This window comes from Camelus ferus, chromosome 17, assembly GCF_009834535.1.
Source record: "Camelus ferus isolate YT-003-E chromosome 17, BCGSAC_Cfer_1.0, whole genome shotgun sequence".
Classification (NCBI taxonomy): domain Eukaryota; kingdom Metazoa; phylum Chordata; class Mammalia; order Artiodactyla; family Camelidae; genus Camelus; species Camelus ferus.
In genome coordinates this window covers 16,409,810-16,437,647 of record NC_045712.1, presented here as the reverse complement: position 1 = coordinate 16,437,647, position 27,838 = coordinate 16,409,810, and the positions used below count along the sequence as shown (strand labels likewise).

The following is a 27,838-nucleotide window of genomic DNA, read 5'->3' as shown; positions in this document are numbered from 1 at the left end:
ATCTTTTTTCCTCCCAAACTTGAATCATTTGTTAGGGACCTACCATGTGCCGGTAACTGCCTGCCTATGGGACCCTTATGTTGGTAACCACAGAACAAGGTGAAAATTCAGACACTGACTGGGCTTTTGAATCCTGACATGCATCTTCTGGACAGTTGAGACAAAGGAAATTATTAATATGGCTTGCTTTTTGCTTGATTTTCCTCCTCTTTATTTTTTTGCCTTGCTTTGCTGGTATGGATTTTGAATTAATTGCTACTTTAATTGCTTTCACTAGGTGATAGATTCCTCTGATTGAGCAGACCTTTCCATCCGAAAATATCTGGGATTTGAAACTTAAGGTCAGGAAGGACAACTTCCCCAGCGTGGGGGAATAAGGTGGTTGTCTTGGCAGCAGAAGCTTGCTAATTACACTGCCAGTTGTAGTGTCTGTTTATGATGGAGGCACTGGAGGCCCAATTAGCAGGGCATTTGCATGTAAGAGATTTGGGATTGGACTCTGGTGTGTGAGGAAGTTATGGCAACCGGTGAGCACCTTCTCAGTGCAGGGGAACTGGGGATGGTTTTAGATCCTGTCACCTGGGATTGCCACAGGTCACTGATAGGAAATGAAAGCTCTGCTGTTCCTTCTGTTACTCTGAACCAACAGTTTCTTAAGTTGTCTTGTCTGCAGGGGCGACAGTACTAAAGTGGCTACTCTTGAGAGAGGCTGGTTTCCCTGGAAGGAACTGGCCAAGTGATGAGGCCGGGAGGGTCGTAAGACTCAGCAGATTGGAAGCACAGGGTGGGGAGAGGCAGTGTACAATCCTTTGGGTCTGGATTTCCCATTTCTGGAGGTTGGGGGTCGGGGGGGGGGACTGAACGGGGTGGGTGTGGATCTACTTGGATTCCTTCACTAGCATTTGTGGAAATGGCAGGGCACCAAGAGGCAGACTGGGCGACCTTTTTCTCTCCCTGTTTATTTCTGGTCATTTTCAGGGCCATGTATCACCCAGGTAGGTCTGTGCCCAGGCATGTCTGCCCGCTTCCACTCCTCTGCCCACAGGAGAGATGGAGAGGAAATACGATTGTCTCTTCTTATAAGGGCTCTCATCCCGTCCTGGGGGCCACCTCCCCTTCATGTCCTAATTACTTACCAAAAGTCCCACTTAAGAATATCACCATGTTGGGGGTTAGGCCTTCAACATACGAATTTTGGGGGAACAGAATTCATTCCATAGCATAGATTTACTATGCTGATGTTGTATATATACACATCATAAAACATTTGCAAGATATAAATTAAGAAGGATTAAGTGAATATTTACATACATATTCATATATAATTATATATTTATATGTGTGTATAATTTAAATATACACATAATTATATACCCATATTTACTCATGTATATACACACACATACATGTGCATACATTCACACATACACAGACATGAATGCATTGGTGTTCTGTTGTTTTCCTTCAAGTAGCCCAGTGCTGAAGACGCCTGCAGCAGACAGCAGCCACAGCTCTCCAGGGAGGAAGAGCTTGCTGCATGACAGTTTGGGGTTTCTTGGTCTCTCTAATGCACAGGATTGCCTCTAACACAGGGGTTAGCAAACTGTAGCCTGCACCCAAATCTGACCTGCCGTTTGTTTTTGCACTGCCAGTGTGCTAAGCGTGTTATTCTACAATTCTTAATCGTTGAAAAGATTAAAACAAAAAACAGTTGGAGATGTGAAAATGTCATTCACACTGAAGGTCCATAAATAAAGTTTTATTGGAACACAGACACACCTGTTTGCTTCCTGGCAGGAGAGTGCTATCTGACCTGCAGGCCTAGACTATTTCATGTGTATAATATGTAAACTCTATGGCCTGATGCAGAAAAAGTTTGTCAACTCTTACTCTAACACTGTCTCATTCAGGTATGTAGGTATTCGTTTAACTCTCACCACCACCCCATGAGAGAGGGGTCTCCTAAAATACCTCCTTCCAGGGTACTGTCTCCATCCAAAAAGGAGAAACTCGGAGCTTCACAGAGAGAAAAATTTGTCCCCAATACATAGCTGGTAAGTGAAAAGGCTGAGGTTTGAAAACAGCCCTTTTGCGTCTTGGCTCTTGGTGGCTCCATTCTGGACTTTTGAGAATTCAGGTGAGTGCTAGGGTGGGTTGGGGGGTGGGTAGCCCAGGCCACTAGACTGGGCTGTGTGGTCAGCATAGCCTGGCCCATTGATGTGTCTTTAGCACGCTGGGCACCTGGGGGCTGCATGGTTAAGCCTTGAAGGATGGATAAAGGTTTGGATAGATGATGCCTAAGGCCAGCATGGAAGGCAGGGGGGGAACATGGACATGTGGTCAGGGTCAGTTCTTAGATTCAATTTGCCAAAAACAGCCACTTGAAAGCAGGCTAGAGCGAGGGCCCCACCGTTTTAGGGAATCTGAGGCCGGCCGTTGAGGAGTTAGGAGTAAGAGATGAGGTTGGAAGCCCTGAGAGGCTGTCAGACCTAAGGTTTCCCAGCTGTTCTGTTGAGTGGAGACTGAGGACGGCCTGGTCCTTTGGTACAGCCTGGGCCTTGTCTCTGTTCCATGGGCAGGTGCCTTCTCGGGGTGCCATCATCCTCTGTTTCTGATGGAAGGGATGGTCCATGAGCAAGGAGCACGTACTGTTGGGGTAGGCATCCATGGCCTGTATTTTTTTCTTTAATTAAAAAAAATTTGCATGTAATATATGAATATGTTCTATCTCAGAACATTTCATCTAAAGCTTAAATCTGTTGACTTCTCTTCCTCCTACTTCCCCCAGAATGAAGCCATTTCAGCAGGGTTACCTGTATTTGTATAAATATGTAGATTTCTTTTACGTAAGTAAAATGCTGTATTTATCATTCTACTGCTCTTTTGAGGGTTCAACAGTGGTTTTTAAAAATAGTTTATTGTTGGCACCTGATAATGCATTTAACATAGTCCTTTTAATTGCAGTGTAGTGTTCCCTTGTTACGAATATGCTGCAGGTAATGAGCTATTTTCCTGCTGGTGGCCACAGAGGTTGCTTGACAGAGAACAGTCTTTATATGTACTTCTTTGTGCACATTTGCCAGGATTGGTTTAGGGTCGATACAGAGAATTGGGAACTGCTGAGTCATAGGGTAACAGACATGGGGGTCTTGGCTACCCCATTCCTCCTTCTGGTCCTGGACACACTGGAATGTGGTTCCACTTTGCCTAGCTGGTCTGCTTGGCCTTGTTGCTTCTTGTGTATATTGTTTCTTCTTTCTTTTTGGAGGTTGGGAGGGCAGGAGGATAGGTTGCTGGGAGACTTGCAGGCTAAGTATACATGAATCCAAGGATGTCCCACATATTATGGCAGTGGCCCTTCAATGGCTTTTCTTCCCTCGGTTTGTTGTGGGGTGATGTGTTGGATTTGCCTGGCCACCCTTGCCTTAAAGCTAACCTGTCTTAGCAGCAGGGGCCAGTGTCATCCACCTCCAGGTCAGTAATGTGGAAACTAGTTGGAGAGACAGTTGGAAAAGAGGGGAAGGCAATGAGGAGTGCAGAGGAACTAGAAAGGACCTGCAGATGACAGGTTTTGAACCTGGCAGTGAATGCATGATCTGCTCCTATTTAGAAATACTATATTCACTGAAGCATCACAGTATAGTTGTGGGGTAGGGGTGGTGCCTCGGCGTTGGAACCAGGTGACAGACTTGGTTCGATTCTTGTTTCTGGGCTTAACCAGCAAATTCTTCTGCCTGCTCTGAATGTGGGTTTTCGTGAGGATCCTTGAGAATCATTCCTTAATGATGAGATTGTAGAAGATAATGGATGTGAAGGGCCACACGCAGAGCCTGACACTTAATCGGTGCGAATTGTCCATTCTCTGCTGTATCCCAGTGACTGAGCTTGGTGCTGAGACTAGAAAGGATACCTAAGATGAGTTCCTGTGTTCTTACTCTCAGAGCTCTCCCGGGCTAGAAACTACATGTAAATAACTGAGCACACACTTGGATGAGTTGGATGAGTCCAAAGGAGGTGGAGAAATTGCTTGGAGTTTCCTCAGTAAGGGGCACTGGAGGAAAAGAAACATGACCTCGTCTTTTTTGTCTGGAGCTTAAACAGTGCTAGAGCAGGTGGATACTGCCGCGCACCGCTTTCATTTTTACATAAAGTTCGTACCTAACCAAAATGATTTTAAATTATTTTCTTAGTAGTCATTGTAAGAAATACCCATTTTGGGGGGTGGATAAGGGGAGGGTCTGCCCCAAGTTCATCTGCCCCAGGGACCTTGATACTCATGCTGTCTTTGAAACTCACCTTCCTCTGTCAATATACCTCAATAAGGCTGGGGGAAAAAGAAAAAAAAAATCACCCTCTTACCTCCCTGAAGTCTGACTGGTTCCCTGCAGGCTCACAGTGGGTGCTGAGCAGGGAAAACCGACACAGGGCAGTTATTCTAGGCAATTCTGTATCTTACTAGTCTGAGTGCCGTCCTCTGACCAGCAGCATCAGCATCACCTGGGAACTTGTTGGAAACGTAGAATCTCAGAATCTCAGACCTCAGTCTGGATCTGTACTTAGCAAGACTCCCCAGGTGATTTCTATGGACGCGGGAGTTTGAGAAGTCAGGGCACCTGGCCCCCATCCGTACACCCCACTTTACAGCATGTCCCCACATACACCACAGGCACCTCTGTCCTTCATCAGGATGGATACCTTTAGACCCTAAAAACACTGGATATCAAGAAAGGCCCCACTGCGGTGAATTGCTTTTAGGAAGCCCTCTACTTTCCTTTTAGTCCAGGAATCAGCATTTCCTTTGTCAACTAGGTAAAAAAAAAATAGATTGCCAGAAAAAGGAAGAAGGTGGTCCAGATTTTTCTCACTGTCAAAATGGCTGTAGTGAAGGCGGTTGAGGGGAGGCATAATAGCTCTGTGGTGGAGCACATGCTGAGCATGCACAAGGTCCTGGGTGCAATCCCTGGTATCTCCATTAAGAAATAAATAAATACAAAATAAAACAAAAGTGCTGTGGTGACACGGGTGGGAATCACTGCTCAAGGCTCAAAGCCGAACAAAATGAGATGGGTTTTGAAAATCGGGGCTGGAAGGATGAAGTTTTTATAATAATCACTTGCATTTACCTATCAGCTCCTGTTCGTGTTCTCTTCATTTTCTTTCTGATGGAGGCATTTTTAATGAGGGAGAGGAATTGGAAAAGGGGGTCAGGGAAACCAAAACACGAACAGAAAAATTCTGCTGAGCTTGGTAGCTGTTCTCAGTCCTTTAAAGTGCTTGAAAAGTCATATTTTGTTGCTACTAAATCTAATTAATAGCTAGCTGGTGCTCATCAAGACCTCATTTCTTTCAACCTTCAAGGCAATTGGAAAGATACACAGATCTGTGTATTATCACGGCAAATGAATTCTCTTTTTTCCTTAATCACTTAGAGCTTTTTCAGCAATGTCGGCAGCAGATGGACAGCTGTGTTTAAAAAATAGAATACGTCTCGGGGTGTTCACTGTGGCATGTAATGAATGTGTATTGATTGATAGAATTGCTTTTTTTTTTTTTTAATATAATTTTGAAACCAGAGTTTAAACAGTGTGCCAGGTAGGCCTGGTTCTTGACTGAGTCTCCAGCTTGTTCCTGAGTATTTGGATGGAATCAACAAGTCTTTGGAAGCCTGTTCTCAGCATGGACTAATCAGAATGCTGTGGACTAAAATGGATTTCAACACAAAGAGAGGGTGAAAATGCTCATCCGGGAGGAGGTGGGGCACCGGGGGATTACAGCGCAGAACCCTGCATCTCTGCCGGTGCAGGGTGCAGCTGTGGGCTGTTAGTCACAAGGGCATTTCTTCCGTTCTGAGCAGACCAAGTATGAATTGACTCAGTGGCTGACATGCTGTTGGCTCAAGTAAAGTCCTCAGACCTTAATGGTAGTGATCAGACATCAGCAGTCCAAACAGAAGAGAAGCAATGATTGCAAATGCTTCTTATTTCGAGGACCAGAGCTGCTTCTGAGAGCTGCCTGAGCACCTCATTTTCACGTGCCCTCTGCCTCGTCCAAATCAATTATTTCTGTTGAAGCACACCCAGGACTGGATGATATTTTGTGTTTATCAGGTAGTGTGTTACTCAGCTTGGCAAATTTTTATTAAGTATCTACTTTGTGCCAGGTCCTTGGTGCAGTGGTTTAAGCCTCAGATCTGCCTTCTGGTGGGTGGTGACAGTGCGGCCAACATCCACCAGCACTTTGCACGTCTGTAATTTATACTCTGGTGATAATCTGGCAGCCCTGCCTTCGAGCCCGACTCTTATCAATAAAGCAGGACAGAGAAATCTGCACAGTGTGTTTGGGGAAATAGTTTACAGGAAGAAACATGATGTTACAACAAAATTGGCCTGATGGGAGCATAGCTAAGGTCTGACATGGACAGGGACTTGTTACAATTAATCCTTTTTTTTTTTTTAACCATTCTTAATCTGTTGTGGGAAAATGAAGGCGTTTTTCTTAATCCAGATGAAAAGTGAGAAAGCCTGTCTTCTGTTTACAGATGTTTGTCATTTAGTCCAGACACACAGATGACAGTCTGCGTTTGTTGGTTTCCATCTGGACAGGCTCCTCGTGCCTGGATGCAGAGCACAGTGGTAACCCCCCACCTCCCTGGACTGAGCTGAACGGGATGTGGGGGGTTGTTCCCTTTGTAGCCTGGATGGAGGAGCTCTGCCATCTATATTTGCGGAGTCACCGTTTGTTTCCATCATAGGCGGATAGTGGGATCAGCACACTGTTCACGTTTTAAGAAATTTATTTCCTTGTATCTTTTGCAGGTGGGGAAAAGAGTCTGATAATATAGTGTTACCACTGAAAGAAATTAACTGAAGTAAAACTAGGGAAACTCCAGCATGTCTTTTCTTACAGCTGGGAATGTGTCCTCAAAGTCCGGGTGTTCTCCAGGCTGTGTCAACAATGTTGGAGTTCCAGGAAAGGGACTAGATGCCAGAACCTAGGTAATGGGGTGTTTCATATAGCTGCTTGGGGGAAGGTGGAAGAGAATTTCATTTGTAATTTAGTAGTTTGGCCCTAGGCCTTGACCTTTCTACAAAACAAAATAGCATCATAGTCATAAAGTAGTAGGCAGAGTACCATTTATATCCGCACAGCAGCTGTCAAGCTCTGGGTGGAACTGTGTCTTAAGATTTCTATCTAGGATGGAATTTGGGTTTTAGTCTTTATCCGTTTTATAGATTTGGGTAAACTCGTTTAAATAATGGGCAATAAGTCTAGTTAATGTTCCCATCAGGGTAAAAGATTAGAAAATTTATTTAGCACCATTGTATCCTTTAGTAAAACTTGAAAACTAAAAATATTTTTGAAAAGAAACTTTCTTTTCCATCTAATGTAATTTATACATCTTCAAGGCAAGACCTGTTTAGAAGGTGAATAATTAGTTTTGAAAACAAATTTGAACAAACTCAGTTTGAATTTGGTTTCAGCAGGTATGGAAAATGTATGCTTTTCAGAACAGTTTTCAGTAACTTTGGCCAAAAGAAAAATCTGAAGACAGAAAGTCTTCTTCAAAAGTGGCTTGAAATGCTTAGATTAAGGCAAAAATTCATCTGTGGCCATCTCATTCTTGAACCCTCTAAAATGAGTGTCAACTTTTACTCTTTGTATATGAAGATGCTGGATATCCACACTTAGCTTAAAAATAAGTGGAATTTTACTTTAAGTTCACATTACTTTTCTTGTGTGACTATGAAACAACATACATACTCATTTCTACAAGTGACAGGATGATTTTTGGAAAAAAAAAACAAAACACAAAAGATCAAATTTTGCCACTGGTTTTCAAACTTTTTTTTTTTTAAAGCATAGAATCCTTTCTTCAAATTGCATTTTTCATTTTGAAGCACAGAATGTGTATTTATTTGACAGCTGATTGGGGGGGCGGCTCATGACACATCTTATTAGGCTTTAGTACAAGGTATTTGCTTCTGATGTGAGCTAATCCTTCTCTCCTTCCTGATGAGAAGACTGAGGTCTGGCGAGTCTGAGACCCATTCAAGGTCACAGGCAGTGAGTGGTAGAGGAGGGTTTGAAACCCCCATCTCTCAGTTGCTACTTCCTGATTGCTGTCTCTTTGACAAATACGATGATGAACAGAAATGGTAACTGAACACATGATTTTAGAGTCTCAACTGCTTTTCAGAACTGAATAATTTCCTTAGTGTTTTTATGCCATTTAACCCAGTTTTTAGTAACTGTATCCCTGATTGAAATAAATGGTATAGAACACGTAATGTCAGTTTTCACGTTCCCTGGTCTGTTAGCTGTAGGATACTGCCATCTGCTCACCTTGTGTAAGGCAGCCAGGTTCCCTTGTTAAAGGGTCTGATTTAATCTTTTTATTCACCATGTTGAGTTTGGTTTTAGGTCAATGTCCTAAACTTGATAAGTTCGTTTTAACATCCTGTGTGTTGTTTGCTTATATCATATGTTTATTTAACTCAATTGAAATGGACACATTTGCAAGAACACTGAAGATTCTGTATGTCTTTGGCAGACTTTGTGAGCTGTTTAATTATTTTATTTTTGCCACATAGTGGTATTTACATGAAAATGTGTACACAGAATGCTTTGTGCTGGTTGTAATTAGAGTCATTTTACTAATATGAGATATATCCCCTTAAAGCATTTGGAACCGTTATCTTAAGAGTATAAAACATTATTCTAGCATGAAAAATCCTCTTAAAGGCACAGTTGTTACCACGGTTTGGTTTTCTTTACCAACTCAGATAGAACTTTGAAACGAAGGGGCATTTGCCATGAGAAGGACTCCTGGCGTGCAGTGTATAGAAATGGTGCACACGCTTGTTTTGAAACTCAGCTACTTCTGTTCAGGGTTGACTGGTCTCAGTGGTAACAAGCTTAAAATGAAATAATGCCTTTTTGCCAACACCATCTTGATTCTTCTTGTATGGACTGCTTGAGCCAATGTAACACATAATGTAGAGCAAAACAAGGAATCGATAAAACCATTAAGCAGCTCAGTGTCTGGCCAGGAATGTTGATGAATGGGTTCGCATTTCCCCTTGGGTGTTTTTATTCACCACAGGAAGAGATGGAGCAGGCCAGCAGAGTAGAGAAACTGAGAGGAACGGCTTTTCCTGCTTGAGTCGGGCAGCGAGGCCAGCGTCGCTGCCTCCTCACGGTGGAGACTCCTCCTCTTCTCTGGGAAGCTGGACCGGTGTTGGTCATCGTGTGCTGGCCCTTCCCCGTCTCTTTTCAGGTTTGCTAGTTGATGGTAGAGTGGAGGGAGCTCAGACACACTCATTGACTCATGAATCAGGAGAGTTGTCACCCCCTCAGAGTCAGGAGACCAGAGCCCAAGAGCTTGAGCTCAGTGGATGGCCTGTCGTGGGGCCACAGGAGGAACCGTGAGCTTGATGGTTGTGTGTGTTTGTTTGCTGCGGTAATGAGGTACCACAGCCTGAATGGCTTAGACAATAGAAATGCATTGTCTCAGAGGCTGGAAGTCGAGATCAAAGTGTGGATGGACTGTTCTGAGGGCTGTGAGGGAGGATCTGTTCCCTGCCTCCCAGCTTCTGGCGGTCTGCTGGCCATGATCGGTGTCCTTGGCCTGCAGGGCCATCACCCTGATCTCTGCTCTCGTGTTCACACGGTGTCCTACTTGTGTCCGAGTCTCCCCTTCTTATAAGGACACTAATTGTAGTGGATTAGGGTCCCCCACTAATGACTTCATCTTTAATTACTTCTTTGATGACCCTGTTTCTAACTGAAGTCACATTCTAAGGCACTGGGGGTCTGGTACTGCCGTCAGGATGTCTGAATTTGGGGAACACAGTGCAACTCATAAAACAGATAAGCTGGCTGGTTCTGTATCTCTGACACCTCAAGTCACAGTGGTTTTAGTCAAGCAACCCTCAGATTCAAAACTAGTAAGCATGTGGTGTGCTTTATAATTCTTTCCTAGATGCTTTCACATATCCTGTGTTCCTTATCACAGCAAACAAACGTATTCTTGTCTAGGAAGCCTGTGGAGTCTTCATAATGGAATAAAATGGAGTAAACCCTGCAGGTGAGCAAGAATACTCTAGAATCTTCTACTCGTCTTCTGTTTTCTTCTGGGTATGGAGAAGCGTAGTAATTCTGATCGCCAGTCGCCTGCATGAAGACTGACTTCCTTTAATCCTGCTCTGTGGTGGACGGATGTACCTACAATACGTGTGCTGTATCGTAACATAAATCGTGCTGTTCCTTTTGGTTGATTCAGGGGATTTGTCAAGTGTAATTTTGACTCTTGCACACTAACTTTTGAATTTAACCTCACTACCCCAGCAGGTAATCTACTATAATTAAATAAAAGTTTGGTCATGATTTCTTTTTCCTACCTCATCCCCTCCCCCGCAAAAAAAAGTCTTGAAGTTGAGAGTTTTCAAAAATCTTCCATCAGCAGTGGATCCTCTCTGGCAAATAATATCTTACTTGATGAGAACTTTTAAGATTCACTTCCTTGGCAACTTTCAAATATGCAACACAGTGTTATTAACTAGAGTCTTCACACTGTACATTTATATCCCCAGGACTTACTTATTTTATAACTGGAAGTTTGGCCTCTGGCAGCTGCCACTCTGTTCTCTGTATCTACGAGCTTGTTTTTCTGTATTTGTTTTTTAGATTCCGTTTATAAGCATGTCAGTTATACCTCAAAAAAGGCACACAGAAAAAAATTAAATAAATAAAATCTCTCCTTTGTGGGGGGGGGACCCCAAAACAGTCTTACTTGAAATCTCAAATATAGCAGATAGATTTTTTAAAGGATCTTCTCTGATTGAATCAGGGTACAGGCTTCCACCTTCCCCGCTGCCCCTTCCCATGGCTGAATTCCTTCAACCACAACCAGGCTGGAGAAAACACTGAAACCGTGGTACGTGAGCGTGTTTGCCATGTGATGAGGGTTTTATCACCTAAAGGGAAGTTAGAACAAGTTAAGGATATTATATCCTTTCTATAATCTCAGGTTATCTGTGGGGTCAAATCACTATTCGTGGTGTATTCTTTTGTTCATTTATTCAACAAAAATTGGGACTCCAACATTTGTGTAAGATGCTGGAGATTCAAAGATCAATGAGATAGAGTCTCTTTCGTGAGAGTGTTAGTCTCCATCCACACGTCCACCCATGCCTTGTATTAACCTAGTGCCTCGGTGTGCTGTGCCCCTTTCTAGGTATTTGCAAAAGTGGCAAAACTAACAAGTAATACCTGTCTTTGTGGGGCTTGTGTGTCAGTGGAGGGGAAGCTGACTAACCTGTTAAGAAGTGATGAGTGTCGGGATAAAGGAAAGAAGGTTAAGGGAAATTGGGAGTTGTTGGAGGTGCGGACTTGGGTGGGTGCCACCTGTTTTAAATAGACCTTGGTGGAGAAACTTGACATCTAGGCAAGGTGTGAAGGAGGTAGAGTTAAGCATGGGGTGTCCGGGGACAGAGGGGACAGACAACTCACTCGCCTGTGTAGTCTCGCTTGGACCCCACAGTCACCCTGTAAGAGCAGGTACTGTTAGGATCAACATTAAGCTGAGGCTAAAGTTGTCCAGACTCAGGGCACCGGGAAACGGTGGAATCCCAGTCTCAGGAGCAAGGTGCAGCTGGCTAACTGGACAGATGTCTCTCTGTGACTGTGTTAGAGGGAACCTTCCCAGGCCTGTTTCAGGCCCCCCTTGCCTGTCGCCAGCCTGTGTGTGCCAGCCAGAGGGCGGAGGCTGTCTCTCACTCACCTGCATCTCCAGAGTGCCTACCTCATCGCTGCTGCTCGTTATCTGTGTGTCAATTGAATAAGAAGGCTAAAACAGGGCCCCTACCCCCTTGTAATAGAGAGAGAGGGTCACACACCCAAGCCGGTGGTGAGAGAGATGACACTTCAGAGCGGGGTAAAGCCAGCTTCCCTGTGGGGGTGCCAGTCAGGCACCCGGCTCTGACACGGAATCGTGGCGCGCACGGCGGCTGGGGCTGCCTCAGGTACACGGGCTTCTCATTTTCTCTGTGGGTCATACTAAATAGTCCACATTGTTCATCAAGGAGAGGGGAAATTGATTTCAAATTACTCCTGTATTGGTTAAAACCCAAACTGCCACGGATGCTTTATGGGATCAGGGAGAAGATAGGCCCCGGGTTTTCGCGGCACTAAAACCTGCTTAATTAACCGAACACTGTCTATTACCATCTGACAGCAGGCGTGACCCCTCTTCTGCAGGAGGGCTTGGTTTTGAAGACCATACTCACAGGGCCAGGAGTAGTTTAGACCTGAGGGTGGAGGATTTACGCTTCTCTTCTGCTGTGTGCATCTTTTCCTGGGATCCTGGAGCTGCTTGTGCAGGCCCCGTGAGAACTGATTGTTAATGTTTTCAGGAATTTTGTGAGCTGGTTATTAAACACAATTTGTTAAAGCGCAATATTATGTAAATTTACAGTTAAGTTATATTTGAGAAGTAATAATACCCCACTTCAACGCTTCCTAATTACTGTAATACGTTTCCTTTTTATCTTTGCTCCCGAGCTTGTGTGTGCTGTGTCTGTAGGGCAGAGATGCTGTTTGGTGGTGGGATGCTGTGTGTCCCTTTCCCATTTCACGTTCAGTGTTGTCACATAGGTGGGCTGGAATTAGCTGTGGTGGGAATATTTACACCATGGTAATCAGCACATGCTATAGCCCAGCCCCCTCCCAGAGCTGGGTGGTTCACGTCTACAGGTGGCTACACCACTGCCTGGGGCCATCCTCCTTATTAGCCGCCGCAACAAAGGACACACCAAACTAGGTGGTTTAAAACAATGGAAATGTATTGCCTCCAAGTTCTGGAAGCTGGAAGTCCAAGATCATGGTGTTAACTGGGTTGGTTCCTTTTTGGAGGCTCTGAGTCTGTTTCTTGCCACTTCCTCATTTTTGGTCCTCGCCGCCAATCCTTGACGTTCCTTGGTGCATAGGTGTCTCATTCTGATCTCTGCTTTCATCTTCACATGGCCATCTTCCTTCTGTGTCTCTCACCCTTCATTATAATGGCACCGATCCTACTGGATCAAGGGCCCACCCAATCCCAGTGTGACCTCATCTTAACTAATTAACATCTGCAGTGACCCTGTTTCTGAGGAAGGGCACATTCTGAGGTGCTGGGGGTTAGAACTTGGACACGATTCAGCCCCTGTCGTCCTCCAATGGCCTTATATTGCCTACTGGGACACCTTGGTTTTGCCTGCTCAAATAACAAAAATAAATATGAGGGCTCATATGTATAATAACTTTAGTGGCTTAGTATACTTTTTTTTTTTAGCATGTGTTCTCATTTAACCTCATCAATCACCCTGTAATGTAAGTACCATTATTCCCATTTAACAGATTTGGAATTGAGGTCTGTGCCAACTGGAGCAACTGTCCTGGTAAGCATATTAGGTTTTGAACTCAAATACCACTGCCTTTTGTCAACTTACTTGTCATGAGTTTTGTTTCCCCAGAACCCCCATTACCTGTGCCGAATCCACATGGAGGGTAGAGCAGGAGAGAAGAAGAAAGAGCTAATTTTCATAAAACTCCTTGCAGAATCAGGTACCAAGCCTGGTGCCCTGACACATGTATTCCCTAATTTAATCCCCATGATAAAGTTTTGAGTTGTTACTGTCGATGTAGATGAGAAAACGGAACTGCAGGGCCATAAAGTGAACTTTGTTCACTGGCCTGGATCTGAGAGCTGAGATAGGAGCCTGGACTCTCTGGACCAGAGACCCTTCTTGGGCCCTACCACACTCTGCTCTTCAGCAAATACCACGTCTGATAAATGGGCACATCTCATTCCTAACCCTTCTTGTTGGTTGAGGTGTTAGCCATGCATATATTTATTTTCTCATCTAGCTTTAAGTACTGAGAGAGCTCAGGTAGCGAGCCAAGGACTGTGCTGAGGGATGGGCTGTGACTTGTAGATGGATATTGACTACTCCTGTGATGGAACTAGAGAGCTTGAAGGTCCTCCAGCCCGTGCCTCCCTTAAAGGTCACGAGGTCCTACCTCTGTCTCTGCCATTTTCCTAGTTGGTGACAATCCTTAGCCCAGCTGGTATAGTGTTTCCTCTTGTTGTGTAACAGATCATCACAAACTCAGCGACTTAACACATTTATTATCTCAGTTTCCTTGGCTTATGATTCCGGGAATTAGTGGGTCCTCTGCTCAGGCTGCAATCAGGAGTGGGCCAGGGCTCTGATCTCATCTGAGGCTCAGGGTCTTCGTCCGTGTTCGCTGTGGTTGGGAGAAGTCAGGTTTTACAGCTGTAGGATGGACCTCAGCTTCTAGAAGCTGCCTGCCTTTGGCTGCCCTGTGGTCATCTCCACAGCATGGGCACTTGCTTCCTCAAGGCCATCAGAAGAGGGACTCTGCTGCTTCCCATCTCTTTGAAAACACTTGATTAGGTCAGACCAACCCACGATAAATTAAATTCCCCGTTGATTAAATTAAGGACAATTGATTGTGGGTATTAATTACATCTACAGCATCCCTTCATCTTTGCTGTTTTTAAGAAAACCGTAGGATCTCCCTTTAATCAAGGAGTGGGTATTTTACAGGGTATAACCCAAGGGGGTGACAGTCACAGAGACCATCTGGGAATTCTTTTACCATATCTGGGATTTTCTTCAGACTCTTCTGCTGTTTTGGGTTTGGACCCATGTTATTCTCACCATGACCTTAGCCAGGTGTCTTCACGGTTCATGAACAAGTCACTTTTTTGTGAGTTCACCTGAGTGTCTAAACTGTGGCTGGCTTTGTATGACTAGCCTCTACTTTACCAATCTTTGGACTTAGTATAAAACTATTTCTTCAGATTCTTTGCGTAGAGTCCCAGTTCCCTGGCCATAATCTCTTATGCCTCTCTTTTCTATTACTTAAATAGTCCTAATTTCAGAATATTAAGGAAACACTGCATTGACTTCTCGATTGGATGAGAGAAAAATCAACAGAAAGTAGCTCAACAGATAGAAGAACTTCTTGGTGCTGTAATGTGGAGGTATACTGGGTTCAGGCATGGCTGGATCCAGGTTCTCCACTCATGTATCATGGCTCTCTTTTTTTTTTTAAACACCCTTTTTTGGCAGCTCTTGTTAAGTTGATAGATGGTCACCTTCAATTTCCTAACACCTGCAGTCTTATTTATACAACATGCATAGCTCTATATTTCAAAAGAGAAAAAAAAATCTTCCTGAGTCTAGACATCATGTCTTACTATTAATTATCAAGACTTGGGTCACATTTGGCTGAGCCAATAACTGGACAGACTCAGATAATGTCCCCACCTCAGCTGGAGCATGCTGACACTCTCATTTTATAGGATTTTTCTTTACCACAAAAAAGGCAGCTCCACACACTCTTTAAGTCTTAGATGACTTTTTTCCGGGAGTCTCTGGAATGTAGCTAGACTGAGGTAGGAGTGAATCTCCCTGCCCCCTACTTTAGCCTCTTGGAATGGCTTTCTCTTAGGAAAGAGGGGTCTTTGCCAAGAAAAGAGCGAAGGGTCATTGAACAGGTGATAGTAACAGATACCCGCTTCAGAACCTGGAATGATAGACACGTCCTAAATGGATGACCTTGGTATATCTTCAGGAGCCTGGAATTATTATTCCTCATTCCTTCTTCCTCAGCACCATTGCTCGTGAAACAGAAAGTAGTGTGGACAGCCACCTGTGCAATAAAAGCTCTGAGTCATTGACAGTCTCTGGTAGGTTTTTATTTCAGTGTAAATTCTGTCTTTTTTGACATGGGCCTCCTTTAAAGACTTAGGAATATTATCCTGAGAAAAAAGGCTATGTGAATTCAGAAGTCGGATCACACTATGTTCTTCGGGATTCATTAAAACTGAAATGCCTGAGGCCAGATTCTAGCCAGATGCATCAAAGGCTGCACCAAATCTGAGGCTGCACGGAGCTGGAGCACACTAGCACTCTCATTTTACAGGATTTTTCTTCACCGCAAAAAGGCAGCTCTGTAAACTCTTTAAATCTTACATGACTTTTTTTTAGGGGGGAGTCTGAGAATGTAGCCAGACATTTTTGATTATGAACTGGACTCTGTCTTTTGCTTCTCCTTGGAGTTAAATTCTCTGTGAATAAGCCTGGAGTTGGACATTCCCCTGTTGGATTTTATCAACTTGAGGGCCCACTTTCTCCAGGGGTTTCTGCCGTGGCCAGTACTGAGGTTGCAAACTCAGATAAATGCCAGCCAGTCTCAGGAAGCTGAAGTAAAGGAGTGTGAGGCAGGAGAGCCACAGCGGTGGCCGGTCTTTAGAGAACTGGACACAGTTTGTCTTTTCTCTGGGGCCAGTGCCCTTCAATTCTGGCTGACTCCTGCCCTGTGGGTATTTGAGCCAGTGTCAAGTTGTTCCAGTCTTTCAAGAGAAACTAGAGATCTTAAATTCACCTAATTACTACCAATTTTAAATTTTGCTAATGACTTCAGTTTTTATGACACCATGAAGGCTGAACTAATTGTCAGTTGGTGAGGCTTGTTGTCTGGGTGGCCAGTTTTGATCCATAGAGTCTACATTTTGCCCAGGTCAGGAGGCCTGTTGGGGAGGCTGTTTTGATGCTTTTGTAGCATCTGTCTCCTTCTTCCTAATAGAGGCTCAGTTTTATACAGGTATCCACCTTCCTCTGTGAAGCCAGGTACCTGGGGAGAAGCCAAACCCTCCTTCCATAGTTGGGTTTATTTGCTTTGCATCCCTTACTTGTGTGATTGCTTCAGGACTGGCCATGAGATCTCTGTCTCGGGGACTGGGAAGGTGTGCCTGCCAGGGCCTCCTGTGAGAGCTGCATCTTTCCTTGAAGCCAGGGAAGCTGTGGTCTCAACTTGCTGTGGGGGCTGCCGGGTTGTGCCACCCACACGTGCTGCAGCTGTCTTGGGGCCCGAGGATGAAGTCAGATTGGAGGAGGGCCGGCTTGTAAAGAAAGGGAAGAACCCAGATTCTTGTTGATACGCTTGAGCTGCTGAATCAACTAGCCCTGAAGCCTGCCCTTCCGCTGGATTCCTTTTGTTGTTCAAACAGCACGAGTCAGCCTGAGAAGCTGACCAGGGAGAGGACCCCAGTCCATTTCTAGACTCAGGGAGCTACTGGTGATAAGGGAGGCCTTTCCTGATGCTCGGCTGGGCTGTCACTGATGTAGGGTTACATGATGCAAGGATTGCGTCTTATGTCTTTACCCTGATCCTTTGCTGTTGGTCACTTGACTCTGTCCACTGTTACCCAGGATAGTACACCAGCCTTCATTTGAGAAGGCTGGGCTCTGTGAGGAAGGGGAACATGATCAATTACACCTACCAAGGGGGCTCAGAGTGAGGAGTGGTGAGCGTACCACATGTGTGCCATCAATGGTTTGTGGTCAGATTCACTCCGAACATGTACAGAGGCCTTTGGTCTCTGTAGAAGGTTAGACATGGATTAATAATAACAAGACTATGACCTTTTCCACTTATGCGAATTTTTCTTCAGGTTTCTAAGTCTTCATTATGAAAAGAGCCTCGCCCTTTAAGGAAAGGGTGAGTTGTGTTTAACATTATCCCCAAATTCTCAGGTTCTTGGAAGGGTACAGAAGAGAAGGGGACCCCGTCTGACGTTTACTGTGAGGGTAAATCAGCTGGAAGCCCCCCCACCGTCTGTAAACATCCCAGATGCTTCTTACTCTTTTTAAAATGAGAAATAACATTGCATTTTAAGAAAATGTTTTCTTGGTTCTATCAGTGTATGTAGGTTACTCTTCCCAGTTTTTTTTCCAGTTAGCAGAAGGGCTGTCTTTAATTTTTAACTATTAGTAACACAGATAAGGCTGGTTATGCAGAATTGATTTTCACATTCAAATGTTTCTATTTAACCTACTACGGAGGGTCAGTGAGTTATGTGCTGCAGAGTGTCAGCTCCAATCCGCGCGGCCTGGATGTGAATTTCACCAGCTCTGCCACCTGCTGGCTTTGGGACCTTGGCAAATTGCTTAATTTCTTTGTGCCTCAGTTTCCTGAACCGTAAAAGAAAAGTAATTCTAGGGCAGACCTTGTAGGGATGTGCGGATTAACAGTTTAATACACGAGTCCGTTGGAAGTGCTTGGAAGAGTGCCGGGGACCCTGTGAGTGCTCTGGGCATCGTCACAGTAATGGTAATGAAGTCGCCTGCAAGGCTGCTGCTACGGGCTGTATCGTCAGGCTCTCTTAAGAGATTTTGGAAGGCCTGAATCATTTGGTAGATGTAGTGTCACTGTCTCTTAGATTACAAGTGATGTATTGCTGGATATAAAAAATTGCCCTGGAAGGCAAGCATAGGGAAAGGAGTCTCCGTAGGGTGAGGATGCTGGGCTGTAGCCAGCAGTCTTCGTAGCAGATGGATAAAGAGATTATAGAGTGTGTTTGCCTGGATGGATTGGGCTGTACTCGGGGTGATAGTAAGTACAGAAACTGATGGTTACTTAAGAGCTCCACACTAAAGCATGCAGCATTTAATAAGACAAACATTTGTCTGTTAAATGGCCTTTCCTTTCAAAGGTAGGTAGTTCTCATTTCATTCACTTAAATGTTACTTATTCTCTCATTGCCTCATTCCCTTTCTCCGAATGGCAAAAGCAGTATGATTTGTTGAACAGGAATCCTACTCACCTTGTAATAGTTAAAAATATGGGGTTCAGAGCCTGCAAAACCTGGGCTCCAGCTCTGAAGACACACCCACGGCCCTGACCTTGTGCGGATGTGAGGCAACCTCTCCTGGGAGAGGGGGTGTAAAGTGGGGATGACCGTTCCTCAGAACCTTGCTGTGCCCATCGTGGAATGGAACCGTGTATGTGAAGTGACCAGTGCCGTGCCTTCCTCGTCATTTTTTACTCTCATGTTTTTCCCTGCTTTATCTCGAACCACCCTCGTAGCTACCAAGTCAGCCAACTTAAAAGCTTTTTGGAAACTTTATGTCTGTTGTGCCATTCCTGCTGAGTTTTCTGAGCAAGGAGCCTGTTTAGATGATAAAGAACAATTTTTCTTTTGTATTTTTCTAGTGGGCTTTTCATTTCTTTGGAGCTGTTTTTCTGAAATTCGTGGGTACATTAAGGCAGGGTCAGCAGACTTTCTCTGTATAGAGCCAGGTAGAGATTTTTGGCTTTCTGGTCCATATATCGCAGCTGTACCTACTGATTGTGTAACTTGGCTCCAGTCATAGGCTACATGTCAACAGGCATGGCGGTGTTCCAATGAGACAGTGTTTACGGACACTGAAATTTGAATTTCATGTTCTTTTCATGTGTTACAAGATATTATTCTTCTTTTGGTTTTTTTTCTAACCATTACAAAAATTATAAAAAAACCATTCTTGGCTTGGAGACTCTACAAAAGGAGACAGTGGATCGGCGTGGTTGTCTCCTGCATTAAGATTTTGGTAAATCGTACTGTAATCCATGCAGTGATGAGGGCTCTAGAGTGTGCCTGGCCAGTGTTTCAGAATCAGAAGCATCTTTCTGTAATATTCGTGGCGACTCTGCACTTTGATGAGGTTCAGGTGCTGATTTCTTGGATGGCCTTGGCCCTAAGTGAGGGGTCCGCGTGCTTCTGGGTCAGCGTACCTGTGGCCTGTGTCCAGTTGGAAAAGCTAATGCTGTGAGCCCATATAACTGCTGGGCCTGAATTGCCTGATTGCCTCCCTGAAAAGCTGTTAACTTCACTGCTTTTGGAGGGAACTTCAGCGTTATGCATTCTCTGGCCTATTTTATTCCTTGGTGGTGTTTTTTTTTTTTCCTCCTGTCTTCTCTGCATTAAAGGTGCATTAGTGTATTCTCAGTGCAACACTTTAGAGTTCTTGGAATGGGTAGAGAGCAGTTATATCCCATAATAGCAGGATAATCAATGGAAAGAGATCGATTGCCAGGTTGTAAATCATGTGAGAGCATTTGATGATATCAGCTTCGTGGGGAACGGGATCCTATTACTCGTTCTGAATTCTCTGGTTCCTGAAATTAATTTTTTTTTTTGTACTGGTAATCATTTGATGGAACAGCCTTTGACGTGCACGAGAGGATGACAAAGAACAGGTCAGCTGTCCCGCACACTTGCTCCATTCCTCGCTCACCCCCGTACAATTTCAGACCTGCGATGTGAAACGCTATTTCTGTAGCCATAGTCAGCACTGCAGAGTGGAATATACTTAGGCTTTCAGAGTTGAAAGAACATTTATTCCTCCATATTCAAAAGTGAAGAAAATCACACCCTTTAGATGAGGACACTCAAAACCCTAGCAGCATTCTAGCAAATGCAATTACCAGCAGTAGAAAGCAAAGGTTTTTTTTTTTTTCTTTCATTTTTAGGAGAAATAAACTGTGCCTTTAACTTTCTGATTTAATGCATAGAGACGAAAATATGCTAAAGACATTTTTTTTTAAAGGCATAGACTGGAGACATTTTGGAATCTTTTCATCTAGCAAATCCAGCTTCCCTTTAAGCAAGGCATCAGGATTGCTTCAATATTTAGGTATTAATATTCCCTTGCGGTTCCATCAGCTCTTTGAAAATGAATTTCTTGGCGCTGCTGTCACAATTAAGAAAGACATGCTGAGGTGAAAGGGAATTTGTGTGTTTCTTAGATTGGAAGGATGTGTTGAGTCAAATGAACATTCTCTCAGGGTTAAATTATCTATTTAAAACCCTCCCAATTACAGTGCCAGGTACAATCTTTGATGAGCTTCGGGGAGAACAGATGACTTAATCGGTGGGAGAGAGATTTTTTCCTTTGTTAAGGAGGGAAGCTGTGAAGTCAGAATGAGCTGGACATTGTTTATTACTCGTGGGAGATGGTTACATAAACTGAACGTGGTGTAGTTTCAATACAACATGAGCCATTACTGGGTTACTGTAGGCCTCTTAACAGAGGAGGGTTGGGGTGAGTTCTTTGCTGTTTCTGCTTTAAAAAAAAAATTGTGTGATGACCAAAACAAAATCAACAGCAATATGCTGTGACCTCTCTGTAGGCCGTCTGATCCAAGGAGTTTGGATAATGTATATACAGTTTTGCTAAAAGATGATGGTCTCAACCTGGGTTTTCTAGAACAATCACCCAAGCTCTATTGACTTTAAAAATAAATCTTGACTGTCTCTGGCCAGAGCTTCTGTGCCACTGACTTGGTCTAGACCTCCATCCTGCCCAGGCAGCAGCCTTTTAAGGGTCACCCTGATTTCAGCAACATCTTCCCGTTACACGTGGAAAAATACAGCTTCTTACCTATGGACCTGCCTCCACTCCTTTACATTTCTGTTTCTGTTTCTCACTCACTCGCTTGCTCGCTCGCTCACTCCAGCCTTCATAGCTGGGATGGTCCTACAGTCCTGGCTCGAACCAGTCTTAGCATCCTTACAGTTATCTGCGTGGGGTTGCCTTGATGGCGTGCTAGTTGAGGTGTATAGACCCGGGAGCCAGACTGGTAGGTTCACATCCTGCCCGTGCTACTGACTAACCTGGGCGAGTTACCGAAACCTTTCTATGTCTCAGTTTCATCATCTTTTAGGTTGGATTTAATAATAATTCTACTTGATATTACTTTATATATTCTACATAAGGTTGTTTTGAAGAATAAATGAGTTGAAATATGGAAAGAACTCAGACCGCCGCTTTGCACTCAGTAAGCATTGTGCAAGACTCAGATGATGGTACTGTTTTTCTTTACAGTCAGCATCATAATTATCATCTCTACTCCTTGGGGTTTTTTTGTGGTTGCTCCTACTCTTGTATATCTCACCTCAAGCGTCCTTTCTAAGTGACCTTCCCTACCCACCTTCTGAAAGGTCTCTTGCCTTCCTTGCACTTCTACCCATCATAGGGTAAAAAAGATTTTTTTTAAACACAGAAGAAATTAAAGTAAATAAAATAACTGCGCACCCCGCTCCAGCAAACCACTTTGAATTCATTGCCAGTGTGGCGCCCTTTCATCTCTGAACACTTACGTGTGTATTTCCTGTAGACAAGGACAATATCACAACACAGCCATCAAAATCAGGAAGTTAACTTCGGTACAATACTGTTTTCTGATCCTCAGGCCCCATTCACATTTGCCCTGATCCTCCCGGTGAAAAAAGGAGCCATTTGGGATCATGTGCTAGTTGTTAGTGTCCTTTGTTTCTGGAACAATTCCTGAGGCTTTTATGGACTTTTATGACCCTGACCGTTTTGAAGGCAACAAACCAATTATTTTGTAGACTGTCCATCAATTTGGGTTTGTCTGAGGCTTCCTCGCGATTAGATTCGGGTTACACATTAGGGCAGAAATAGCACTGAAGTGATGCTCTGTTCCTGTCATTGTATCTTACGAGGTGACACACGATTTCTGTGTGTCTCGTTGCTGGTGGTGTTAACTTTGATCACTTGACAAAGAAAGCATCTTTCAGTATCCTCCATTGTAAAGTTACTCTTTTATCCCCCCTTGTAATTAGTGCTTTGTGGATATAGGGACTTGAAGACCATTCTTCTTAAACTTTCAACCTGTTTATTGCATCAGTTGGGACTCATGGATTTCTATTTTTTAAATGGTTCCTAATCTGTTACTACCATTATTTTGGTGCTCAATTTAAGTAGCAGAGTTCTTTCCAGCCAGGTCCTGCGTCCTTTTGACACGTGTTGCTACCACTGTTTGAGTGCTTTCTTACTTTCCGGTGCACGAAGTTCCAGGTTTGTTTTGTACTTTGCTGGCCCCAGCGCTGGATTGGACCAAGGAGCTGAGGCATCATGGAACTCTGATTCCTTTTAGGGGTGAATGGAATTTAGAAACCAAACTGAGTGTTACGGTGTGTTCATTGCTTGTGAGATCTTACAGCTCCCAGACCCTTTCAGTGGACACATCTACGGATTATATGTGCATCTGTGTATATGCACATGTTTACACCCGTATTTATTTCTGTGTTTCTGTGTGTTAAAAATCGTTAAGTTCACTACCTCCAATTCCATTTCAAGACCATGTGGTTCAGTGTAGGTTTCTCCTTTCTGTATTTGTAGCTCCCTTTTCTGACAGTGAGTAACCTACCACCATCCCAGCATCTTGAGTATATTTACCTAATTCAATAAGTTCCACCCCATATTGGACCACTCTTCCGTATAGGCACCTTCCTTAACTCCCTGAGATACTAATACTCCATGCCGAGTTCTTCTCCCCGACTCCCCTGCCCCGCCCAGGCCCAGAAGCCTCCCTTACCATACTTGGGCACCCCGTATGGACAGATGGCGCTTCTATGGAAAGAAGATGGTAGCTCTGTCTCCTGGCAGAGAGCAGCCCTCTGTCAGGTTACTCAGCTTGGCAGCCGGGGTATGTGGGCTGGATTTCACTTCTCTCGATTGACCTTTGTGCTGTACATCAAGTATCCGGCTTTTTGTGGCAGCCCTGATGCCTCTGCCCCTGGCTGCACTGGACTGGTTGATGGTGGGCTCTTAACCCACCTTGGGACTGAGGCACTGCTGCTGTTCTTGCAGGTATGCTGTTGTGTTGAACCAAGGGGATGTGAATTTTGGAAGAAGTTGCAGACTTGAGAAATAATGTTGCCAGTAATTGACTTCTGGCCTTTGGCACTGGAAGACAAGAAAGTCTAGTTGGACAGACAAAAGAAGAAAGTTGATGGACAGAGAGGAGATGGAGAGGAAGGACTTGTGGAGACTTCGTAGAGGGATTGAGTGCCTGATCCTAGTTTGTGTCTGAGGCTAGCTGCATCCCTGCCCTTGGTATTTGAGTCACAGCCCCACATTCTTACACTAAATTCACTCTTGAAGTTAAGCTACCAACCTGAGCAAGTCATACGGCCAAGCCCCAAGTCAAGGGACAGAGAAGTACTCTGTGGAACTGCAAAGTTGACTGGTAATGGACCTGGATACAGGGGCCGATTATCCAATCTACTGTGGAGAGGTCAAATTGTTTGCCAAAGGCTAACCCGTTAATAAGTGGCAGAGCCAGAAATCAAATGAGGTCTATCCAATTAGGGCGTCGGCATTTAACCACTCTTCTATTGCTTCTGGATAAAATAGTCAGGGGTTTGATCTGCATGTGGGTTTATTGGGATGCGCAGGCAATTTAAAAGGGGATTCCTCTTTGTGCTTTCTCCTGCCTTCTTGTACATAGGAAGTTTACTTTCAAGAAGATACTGTTAATCAGATACAGAACTTCTTCCAAGAACCAGATGGCCTTCATTTCTTTCTTCCTGATTAGCTATATAAAGCTAATTGTCCAACTGAGAGAGGCTTAATTTTACAGGCTTACATGGGAGGCACGCTTATTGTTTACAGCGTTTCAGCCCCCTCTTGCCTTCCTTGCCAGAGGCTCTGCTTCAGCAGGGGAACCTGAATCTAACATTAACGGGTTTTGGAAGAAGTTGAATTTTTACAAGGAGTCAACCATGTCGTGGATAGATATGAGAGCACTTGGCTTTAATCCTGCAGGTTAAGGGCGGGCTGTGTTCTGCTTCGGCCCTCCATTCTATGTCTTCCATGTATTTGTCTTATTTTAAATGGCTTTGGCCAACAGCAGGAGTTTGTGTGCTGGTTTTCAGGTAATGTCTGCATTGATGTTCGGTAGGCAGAGAGCTGATTGTACTGGAGGCCATACTAAGGAATTGTAATGTAAAAATTATGCTGAATTGTAAACATGCCAGGGGCACATTATAATAACTAATTATTAAGCTTACAAAGAGGCCAAGTGATACTTGGTAAATCTTATTAGGTAGCGTGGTGGAAAAACTTGTTTCGCATCATTGGAAATATTACACTGAAACCTTGTGCCTTTTACGCAGAGTAAAGGTAATAGTGGCTGAAATACAGGACCAGCCATGTGCTGAGTGGACGATGGCAGGCTCAAAACAAACTGTATTTCTGGCAGATTATCTTAACGTAGTCCATACGCCTTTCTCATTCAAAATACCAAAGTTAAACCAAGTTTATACTGAAGTTACAGCCATTAAGAAACTGGTAAAATAGTTAAGTTTCACAAGCCTAGATGCCAGCGTTAGATGTGTGTGTGTGTGTGCGTGTGTATGTCCTGCTCACGTTGGAATTGTGAATTCATGTTGCATTCCCTTGTAAGGATATGCCATTTTTAATTAAGACTAAAGCATGGTGGGGTATTCTAAATGAGGCCTGATTATAATTGCAGATGGCAGTTGAGCTTTTGAAAGCTGATTTCTTTAACTGTTAAATAAAAATTGTCTTTTTTAGTATTGGTTTGCAGAAGCTCAACAGTGGTTGTTTAGGGAGAGGGGAAAAAAAACCCACTTTTACCACTTTATTTCCATTAAACGAAATCCATTTTCTGTTTAGGAGGTTTGATTCTGAAGAAATTTTTCTGAAGGCTTTCTTGACGATTGATTACATGAAAAGTTTTGGCCCGTAAAGCTGAACTTTCTGGAGGCTTTCTGTTGCTGAATATGGAAAACCTGTGACAGATATCTTCCAAGTGTTCTTCTCCGGATAGTTGCTGAGCCAATACAATAAAGTGGCAGGGTTTTTTTTTTGTTTGTTTGTTTTTTAAGAGTACCTTTCAGTATTAGTAGACTCGTAATGATCGCAAAGTACCTTAGCATAGCCTTCTTTTTGGTAGGCACACTTGACGTTGTTCAGTGTCCTAGAAAGGTTTGTGGGCTTGTAATAGACTGTCGCCTGGCTGTGCAATGGATTTATGCTTCCAGTTCCCGGCTTATACAAACCACATACATAAAATTTCTGCCTATTGATGGCTATGAAGACCCAGAAGACCAATGGTTTGTAACCAGGGATTCACAGTTTTTGTCCCCCTCTCCCATGGGGACATTTGGCAATGTCTGGAAACATGTTGAGCTGTTAGGACGGGGAGGTGATGCTACTGTCTTTTGGTGGGTAGAGGCCAGAGATGCTGCTAAACACCCTACAGTGTGCAGGCCCGCGTCCCCCAGGAGAGAATTATCTGGTACAGGAGGTCAGCAGTGAGGCTGTTGAGAGGTCCAGCGCTAAGCAGTGAACTCATCGCGCCTCCCTTTGTTTCCCACTGTAAAAATGGGCACAGATTCACCTTGGGTCTCCTCCATCTTACCTGACCATTACAGGACCAGTGGGTAGTGCATTAAATTAAACACAGATTGTTAAGAAATAGCGTCTTCTGGGAGAAATCAACAAGGAAGTCAAAGGGAGCGATGAACCAGCCATGTATGTGCTAGGTAAGTGGATGGCTTTGTCCCCCCACCCTCACCGGACCACGGAAGTCTACGTTTGTGAAAGTAGATGTCGTCCTTAGACGTTAGTTCCTGTAGGTGATGGAGTCATAAAAAGTTGCTGATGAAACCATCTTAATAAACAGCATCGCACACTTACGTTAGCCGTTCACAATGAATTCTGCGTAATGAAGATTGGCTGTGTACAGTCACCGCTGCTTAATTTTGTTGCATTTTGTGTACACAGCTCAGAAAATTAAGAGACCAGGGAACTAGTCTTGAGTGGAATAATAAAAGGACTTTCTTGAATGGCGGCACTTCTGATTTTTTTTTTTTTCCCTGCCATACGTGACTGGAGGAATAAGAGGAGGATGTCATGGGACTTATAAACAGCTGATAACAACAGGCTTCATTTACATTTTGCAGCTTATGTAGCCCCCTGCTCCTTCAGGCACATGTGTAGGGAATTGAAATTGCAGTTTGCCTATTATGTGTTGGCAGTAATCTTTCCAAAAAAATTTTATGTTTCAAAATCAGGCAGCCAACAGCAGTAGCCAGTGATGTATGGGGCTATTGATGTGAATTGAATTTGCAGAGGGAAAATGGGATTTGGTTGCAGTATGAACTCGTAATGAGGTGGCCCCACAGATTTGTAATGGTCAGCCATTGTTTGTGCCCAGAACCAGCTAGGAATCAAATACTTTTCAAAGGGAGACTGAAATAAAACTTGAGTTTCCTTTTTTTTTTCCCTCTAGCTAATGGAGTGGTTCCAGAGTGATGTCATTTAGTTGGGCTCTCGAGGGTGCTGGAAGTTAACAAATTACCCTTTTAATAAGTGTGTGGATCAGTGGTCTTCATTGATCTCATTCATTGTCTTATTAGAAAAAAAAAATTGGACCCATGCCCTCAATATATGTATATTTATTTTTATCAATTATGAATATGTCTTCTTACCCTAAAATATTATGTAGATGATAAAACATAAAAAAGATAAAGCATGAAGTAAAAGAAATGAATGGGTAAAACAAATTTTTTTCTCATCCCCCCCAAGGAATTACCTTATGTCCCCCTGGGTGTATGGTGCTGGAAATGACACTGCCTTAGGTGACAGTGTCAGGTAATGGAGCACATGGGGCTGCCTTCCCTGCCCTGTCGCGGGCATGTCGTTAAAATAAGTGACTCAGTCTCGAACCTTTACTCTGTCTGTTGTGAGCTGCAGAAGGGATTGGATTAATACTAAACATTCAGAAGTGGTTCTCCTCCCCAGGTGTGATGTGTGGAATAGGAATAGAGTAAGTTGGCTAGAGCTGACCTCTCATGTTTTATCTGGATGCTGCGCCTTCAAACTTTACCTCCTGATTTATCTCAGTAATTTTCCTTTTTTCTTTTTTCCCCTACCACCCTCCTCCCTCCCTTCTTTCTTTTCCTTTTTATTTTTTTATTTTTTTTTCTTATGCCAGGGGAAACTGGGACACAGTTTTTTCCAAATATTCTTCTTCTCTGAGGGTCAATTAGAGTTTGTAGGTTAAGAGTAGGGGGTTTGAAGTTAGAATAATTACAGTATATGACTGAGTCAGTGCAAGAATGAATGGATTTATCCCTTCGCCCCAGCTGTGCAGCTTAGGTGATTTT

The 27,838-nt window shown here is 43.8% G+C and overlaps 1 protein-coding gene and 1 long non-coding RNA gene across 2 annotated transcripts in view; both read left to right on the top strand.

Moving 5' to 3' along the window:
- The window catches only part of PTPRG (protein tyrosine phosphatase receptor type G), a 654,052-nt gene that overhangs the window by 20,515 nt on the left and 605,699 nt on the right, over positions 1 to 27,838 (top strand).
- LOC116657102 lies at positions 10,230 to 26,962 on the top strand. The gene is made up of 3 exons (XR_004312077.1): positions 10,230 to 10,240; positions 19,964 to 19,967; positions 26,014 to 26,962. It is a non-coding gene; the product is annotated as an uncharacterized LOC116657102 (long non-coding RNA).